Genomic DNA, 8,312 nt, shown 5'->3' on the forward strand with positions numbered 1-8,312 from the left:
GATGTGAAGTCTGAAGTCAAAATGCTCTGCCGAAAGTGAAAAAGAAAACCCTATCTGGCTTCCAGTGGCTCTTTTTATGTGTTTAGAAAGTGGGTGGGTCGGCTAATTCTGCATGCCCAACCCTCTCAACTTATCATTGGCCAGTTCCTCCTCTCTCCCTTGATTGGGGGAATTGGGTTGTGAGTCAGAGTGATTAGGTAGGTTTATGGTCAGAGGATCCTCCCCTTGTCAAATTGCACACAAATCTATTTCTGATCCAAATACATATGTATCTATGTACCATTTTTCTAATATTATACGTCCAGTTAACATATTTTCTGTAGCACCAAACCATCCGATCCCTGTCTTTGTAAGATGTTGTGTCCACTTATGACAGAATTCTGCCCCTTTCATCCAGATCACAACCTCTAAACCTTTCCAGATTTTACACAAATGTGCACCCTCCTTCTACACACATTCCAGTAATCTACTAGGTCTCTAGCAAAAACCCGGTGTCTGTAATATCAATAAATAGCAGGGTTTCGCCTCAGAACATGGTACAAAGTTGAATCAAGTCTTGAATTGTGGGTACATTACTCAGATTAAGGTCCTCCAAATTGCACATTTTTGTGAGCTTAATACAATATTTTAGAAGCAATTAACTTAAACATATATTTGCTGCAATATGATTCCACAAAAGTGTCTGGGTCCGCCCCCAGAAACCTGGGAGTACCACATGTCTCTCCTCTCTGTTTACAGTCCACACTGAAAATCAACATACCCCAGTCAATTGCAAGGGTCTATTATGTCGGCTGAGGTCAGCAGGCCAGGGGGCCACTCTGAATTTGGTTAGCATGAACCTGTGATTTCCTGGGCTGTTGTGTGGGTCTCTGAGGTGAGAAGGTTTCCCAGCCTCTTGGCCTGTTAATGCAATCAGATTGTCTCTGGGAACAGCAGGTGGTTAAGAGTTTTAATTAACCAGCGGGCCTTTGAAGTTTCCAGCTGTCTCAGGAGGCTGATTAGCTTCTGAAGTAGCAGTTCTCCTGTCAGAGTTTAGACCTCTAGCGCCGGTTTGTGGACAAAGCTGGTACTGCACCCATTTTTGGGATCTGTCTTGAATTAATGCATTTCAATAGAGTGGTCCTTTGCTTGATAGTATAGGATCCTTGCTTAACATTGTTTTGATGGCATCCTTACGGTAGAATGGTGATCTGGTGTGGAACCCCCCACAAGAAGGTTGTATCTTTAGAGTGGTCTTGTGCCCATGATTTTAGCAACTTTTTGACATCAATAAAAACAGATTTTGAACAGAACCATCTCTCTTTGCACTGGTGGGTGGCAGATTAGGTGACCATTTTGTTGTGCGCAAACTGCACAGTTCTCCTGGATTCTGGCGTGAATGTGGGCGGCAACAGCTCATCCCCACATCTACCCAGTATATAGATTTAGTTTGTTCTGGGATAGAATAATGGGCAGCGACAGCTCATCCCCACATCTACCCAGTCTATTGATTCAACATGGGTCAAAACCCTTGACAAGCCCCCCCGCCCGACTGCGCTTTGATTTGGAATCGAGGGGGAGTCGGGTGAAAAGGATGTTTTTGATCCACACGCTGGTATGTCCGCATCATCTTCTTCCAATTCCGTAGATGGCACAGTTCAGCATCTTTTCCTCCATCCGGTTGGATCGATCGGTTCTCCTCACCGGTCCTGATGGGAATATTGGGCGGTACCCCGGGCCCCTCGGATCTCTGCTCCCGGTTCCGGTCGTCCTCCGTGGTCAGTCTCCATGGTTTCATCTCTCCTAGGGTGAGAAAGCAAAAGCGGCAATACCTATTCGTAGACATTTCTCCCTATCAGGAATTACTGACTGCCCTACAGTATTGACCACAGGGTCTGCAATGTCCTCCTCCTCACTTGATATGAAGGGTTCCCCCAAAGTGCCTTCCTCCTCCTCACCTGATGTAGAAGAGTAGTGGGTTCTCCTTTGTCGCGGTTTTAGCCCTTGAGACTTCTTTTTGGAGAGCAGATACGGTCTGCCTCGAAAAGAAGCCACCGTGAATCTCTACAGAGAAAACTCACGATGACCCCCTCCCGCGACAGCCAGTTGTTAACAGGGGAAAAAGCCTCTGAGGCACAAAAAACCCCACGAATATGAAGGATGACTCCTGAAGCAGGTCCGTAGAAGTGTGGAGTATACTAAAGCAGGATCCAGGAAAATAACTCCAAGATGACACGATGGAGGTCACAGGAAGAAACAGAAGCAGCGTAAGTGGACGCTGCGGAGTAGGAATCATATGGGGAAACAAACAGGAGAAGCGGCCAGCGGGGGTGAATCCACGATGGAAGCAGGAAGCGAGGAAAGGGGGAGAGAGCAAGAGAGAGAGAGCTGGAAGGTACGGGAGTGGGAAGTCTTAGAGAAGCATAAAGCTACTGAGCGCACGCAACAAACGGGAATGCAAGTTGCAACGCGCCGACCCACCAGATTCGAATAGTGAAATACTCGGCGGGCGGCCATGTTGGAGAAACACTAGACTGCGCCGTACATTGGAACAAAAACATGGCGGAACAGTCTAATGGCGACGGAACTTCCACCTTCGCCAAACCCTCCAGGCGCCAGTGGTTGTGACAGTTTGCCCCCTTCGAAGACCCCTTCCTCCAGGCTTACCCGGGTGAAGACTGTGAAATCGTAGAAGTAACCGGGGGGGCAAAAACCTGTGTAGCTGGTTCCCAAGTATCCTCGGAAGAGGGGTAGCCTTTCCAATGTATGAGGTAGTCAAGACGTCCTCGATGGTACCGAGAGTCTTGAATTCGGGAGACTTCGTATTCCTCCGAGGTAGAAGTAGGTTGGATCACTAACTTGGGAGTGGCTTGTATCCTGGCATCAGATACAAAGGTCGAAGGAGGGAGGAATGGAACACCGGATGAATCCGTCGGAGGGTTTTTGGCAACATTAAACGGTAGGCAACAGGATTGATCATTTACTCTATTTTGAAAGGTCAGATGAAACGAGGGGACAACTTAGAAGGGCGGACCCAACGGGGTAGGAACTTGGTGAACAACATAACCTCTGTACCCTTGTCCCAAGTAGGAACTTGTCTTCGGTGTTTATCGGATAGTTCCTTATACCGGTGGCTGGTCTTACTTAAACTTTGTTCCGCTGTGTCATGAGCTTCTTTCAGTCGATTGAGAGTGGTCTCCAAAGACGGGATGTTTGTCTCATTCCAGGCTGTTGGTATGATGGATTGAGGATGGAACACATAAATACAAATAAAAGGGCTGATGCCCGTAGCAGAATGTACCGCATTATTGTACGCGAACTCAGCTATGGAAAGCAGGGCTACCCAGTTGTCTTGTTGTTGATTTGTGAAACATCTTAGATACTGTTCCAGCGTACCATTGAGTCTTTCGGTCTGGCCATTTGTTTGAGGGTGATAACCAGAAGAGAGAGCCCTCTCCATGCCCAAGAGATTACACAAGGCCGTCCAGAATTTGGAGGTGTATTGGGTACCACGATCTGATACGATCTTCTGGGGTAAGCCGTGTAACCTAAAGATATCTTTGAGGAATACTTCAGCCATGATGGAGGCTGCAGGCAGCTTGGACAGGGGAGAGAAATGATCAAGTTTGGAGTAGGAGTCTACAGTAACCATGATGCAAGTACAACCCTGGGAACTAGGTAGTTCAACGATGAAGTCAGTAGAGATGGACATCCAAGGACCCGAAGGAACAGAGTCTTGTTGTAACAATCCCAGCGGTTTTTGGGTGGAATACTTTTTCTGTTGACACACTAAACAAGACTGTACATAGGTCTTCGTATCAGTCTTCATGTTAGGCCAATGGAATGAACGTTTTAGCAGTTCCAATGTTCCTCTAATTCTTCGATGTCCGGCGGTCTTGGAGTCGTGACACCACCGAAGAACCTGTTGGCGATGTTTCTGCGCGCGCAAGAACAGTTTTCCCTGGACGAAGTATAGATGATCCTTCATACTGACTGGCAGTTTACTGGCGTCTAGAGCAGGAACATCCGAAGAGGCTTCTCTTATCTCCTGCTTAAAAGAGGACACCGTTGAGATAATTTGGGTATGCGGGAACATTTGCTCTTTTCTGTAGGTAAGGTTCAAGTCGTCTCCGCGGGACAAGGCATCAGCAATCTGATTTTGAGTACCCGGGATGTAGGAAATGGAAAAATTAAATTGAGCAAACAAATGAGCCCACCTGGCTTGTCTGGTGTTGTAACATTCTTGTTGTCTGAGGACCTGTAAGTTCTTATGGTCGGTGCGCATTTGGAAAGGATGAAAGCTTCCTTGGAGTAGATGTATCCACTCAAGGCAAGCCAGCTTCATGGCCAAAAGCTCCTGCTCGATGACTGAATAGTTCCATTGGCTTGTGATTAGTGTGTTTGAGAAGTAAGCCACAGGGTGTTCCTGGCCTTGGTCTGATTGCAGAAGAACAGCTCCTACGGCTGCCGCTGAAGCGTCGGTCTCCAGAATAAAGGGACTTAGCTGATCGGGCTGCATAAGTATTGGTGCTGAACAGAAACTTCGTTTCAGGCGGAGAAAACTGTCCTCAGCGGCTGTTGACCAGACAAAGGGTTCAGAAGACTTCTTTAACAGCGAAGTTATGGGTAGAGTGAGCTGTGAGAAGTTAGTTATAAACTTTCTATAAAAGTTTGCCAGTCCCAAAAACCGTTGTATCTCTTTGCCGGAGGTGGGTGACGGCCAACCAAGAATGGCTTCGACCTTTTTGGGGTCCATAGTAATCCCTTGCTCGGATAAAATGAATCCCAGATAGGATAAGGAAGACTGGGCAAAGGTACATTTCTCCGGCTTTACTAGAAGGTGGTGTTGTTGCAGTCTACGTAGGACCTCTTCAACTTGAGGAACGTGGTCTTCTTGATTGCGGGAGTACACCAGGATGTCATCCAAGTAGACCACGGTGTTCTGGCCCAATAGATCCGAAAACAAACGGTCCATGAATCTTTGAAATATTGAGGGTGCCTTCACTAGGCCAAATGGCATCACTTGATATTCGTAAAGGCCGTAGGGAGTGCGGAAAGCCGTTTTCCATTCATCACCCGCTCTAATCCGAAGTAGATGGTAGGCGTTTCGTAGATCGAGCTTGATGAATACTACAGAGACCTGACGGCTTCCAGAATCTCGGAGATGATGGGCATCGGGTAACGATCTTTGACGGTCACTTTATTGAGACCCCTGTAGTCTATACACGGCCTCAACTCCTTGCTTTCGTGCTTAGGAATGAAAAACAAAGAGGCGCCTGCTGGTGATTTAGAAGAGCGAATCAGAGGATGACCGGCCCCCGCAGGGGGCGCTAGAGGGACAGCCTACATAGCGGGCTGTCCCTTCTGGCCACCCCCTTCCGGTCGCTGGTCAGGCCTCTCTCCTCTTCCTCTCCTCCTCTGAAGGGGAAGAGGCATTCCCAGGGGGACCTGGCTTCCGGTCAGGTCCCCCTGCGGACACTTATAAGGGCGGGAGCTGCTGGCCATCAGTCTCTTTGCCCAGCAGCTCCCGCGTGAATCCTGAAGCATCGATCGGTTGTCGCAGCAGTTGTGGTAAGTATCGGGGGGAGGGGAGAAGGGTCTGCTCGCTGGCCGCCGCGCCAGCTTGAGCGGACCCGAGGATTACAAAAATTATTAACTGTGCGAAACCCGACCGCGTTGGCAGAACGTGCCGAACGGGGGAAGTCCGGATGCATGGGTCGGCACCATCGCATTATGCGTATGTAATTTACAGAGCCCTGGTTATTGAAAAATGAATGAATATTCATATATGAGTCGCTAGGTGAGATTACGGCGTGCCGCATGTATGTACCAGGGCCGTCGTGTCGCAGGGGTTTAATAAGTAAGGTTTACTGCATGCTCTAGTTAGTACAGACAACAATGGCCCAACCGATAAGTGTGGGGTCTTGGTATGCTGGAGACCGGGATTCGAATCTAAGGTGATTTGTGGCAGGTGCGGTTTAAATGTGCAATTTTGTATTATGGGCGCCGTGCGTGTGTACTAAGAAGTTGTTTTGACATGCTTATATGGTGTGCCTCAAGTACCCACAGAGGGATTGTTTGTGGCATGTGCGGTTTTTAATCGTGTTATGGCCACCGTGCCGCAGTTGTTTGTAGCGGGTGCGGTTTTTAATTTTTTATGGCCGCCGTGCCGCGGTTATGTGCATCGGGGAGTCAAAGCCCGGAGTCATAGGCTAATTGCAAGTTTTGTTGCTATTTGGTATCGGCCGAGCGCAATCACTAGTGACTCAAGTGGTAAGTGCTTGGTCTTTGAACGCTGGTGACCTAAGTTCTAATGTATGGTCCGGGAATGTTGTTGAACGGCTGTGATTTGGTACTACGGCCGCCGTGCCGCATGCTTGTATAAGGGCCGCCGTGCCTCATGTATTGCAAAAGAGGGGGTTCGGCAGGCGCATCTTTATATGGTGTGCCTCAAGTACCCACAGATGGGAGTTTATGCCGTGTTTTGTTTATATTAGGGCCGCCGTGCTTCGGTTACGGCCTCGGGTAAAGTAGAATTATCTATGCTGATCTGTTTTTATTATCCTGGCGGCAATTGCCGTTAACACAGTCACCAGTGGCTCAAGTGGTAAGCGCTTGGTCTTTAATGATGGAAACATGAGTTAAAATGCGAAAGTTCGATTAACGAGCAACATTGCAGCTCCGAGATAGCGCATTCACTGCTGCACCAGCTTGTAATCGGCAGGACGCAGGTTCGAGTCCCCAATGGGGCGGAAATACAAAAGAAGTATTTTACACGCCCCCGCACTCCATCACATAATGGGGAATAATTTAAAGGTGCCCAGATACCGCAGGGTTTTTTAGCGGGGATTGATGCACAATCAGCCGGTCAGATGGCACAGCGAGGGGAGCACCCGCGGTTCAGGAGCTGCCTACGCAGGGCCAAGTTCCTCCCTCATCTTTCCGAGCCGAGAAATGAGCACCGCACACCGTGCATGATAAGCTGCAGCGCTTGGTACCTGAGGGTTTATAGCGCTATATCAGTGCCAAATTATCAAACGGGGGGGTTATAGCTGCAGGACATTCTGGCGCAACGGTGGCGTGCATGAACCCAGATCGGAAGGCTGCGTGTTAGAGTCACATCTGGGTCAAATGGAAATAGGTTAGCACATCCAGCAGTGGCGCAACTGGTACGTGATTGCTCTCGGAACGCTGGGGGACCCGAGTTCTAACCCAACGTCCGGAACCTCCTGTGCATGTTTGCGTTTCTCTAAAATGTAATTTTTATGGCAAACGATGCGGCGAGGTTGCCTGGTCGGGTCTTTAATAGGCTGAGGAAAGTAGTTAGAGGGGAACCCGTGGTATAGATTGGGGCCGCCATGCCCCACAATGCGGAACACGTTAACACAGCTGCTGCTCCAAGAAAGGGAAGCAAGGTTGTTTCTCAGGTTTCTTCTATTTTAGCCTTAACTGGTCAAGTGGCACAGCAAGTAGAGCACTCGCTTTGACATCCCTGCAGAGCCTGCAAACGCAGGTTCTAATCCCGGCAGGGCCAAATCTCAGCCTTTCATCCTTCCGAGATCGATAAATGAGCACCACACACCGTGGGTAACAGCAGGCAGCGCTCAGACACCGGAGGGTTTGTAGCGCTTTATAAAAGCAAAATTATTATGATGGAATAATTTAACAGGATAAAGCCTCTCTGGGGTGTTTTCATGTTTATTCTGTTTTGCCCATTATGTTGAACTTCATGCTTTATTTTGAATACAGGTCGGGCAAAGAAGCTGCAGATAAGAGGGATCTAACCCCCCCCTTTTTTCCAAAAGACAGAAGAGTGGTAAGGGACAGGGCATGTAATACTGTTTTTTCATCAAGTTGGCGACAGGGGGCTAGTCAAGGCACTTCTTGGGCCCAGCACCGTTTAATACACTAAAGAGGGTATTGATTGAAGTGCCCAACACCCCGAGTTCAAGTGAGGAAGAGGACGAAGGGGCCATATGGGCGTTATTCCAAGAAAGGATGCGCAGTGAGGGGAAGGGCTGGGCTAAGAAAGTGTTAGCCAGGAAGCAACCGCTGCCCCCCCAACAAGTGGTGGTAGAGGTGCAAATCTGTCCAACCCTCGTGGTTGACCCCCCCCCCAGCGAAATCACACTAAAGCCCTTACCTGCAAAAAGAAAACTCCAGCAGAAGGGTAAGAAAACAGAGGTGTTGCAGGTGTCGCCTGCTGTTCAAACTACAAGCGAACTTGGGCAAGTGGCGATGGCGGGGCCAGGGGTTATGAGTATAAATCAAGCGCAATTGACCATAGCACCACCCCTGTTAAAGGTGTCTGCTGCTAACTCAGAGGTGACACC

This window comes from Ambystoma mexicanum, chromosome 9 (genome assembly GCF_040938575.1).
Source record: "Ambystoma mexicanum isolate Mex_15411 chromosome 9, UKY_AmexF1_1, whole genome shotgun sequence".
NCBI classification, from domain to species: Eukaryota; Metazoa; Chordata; class Amphibia; order Caudata; family Ambystomatidae; genus Ambystoma; species Ambystoma mexicanum.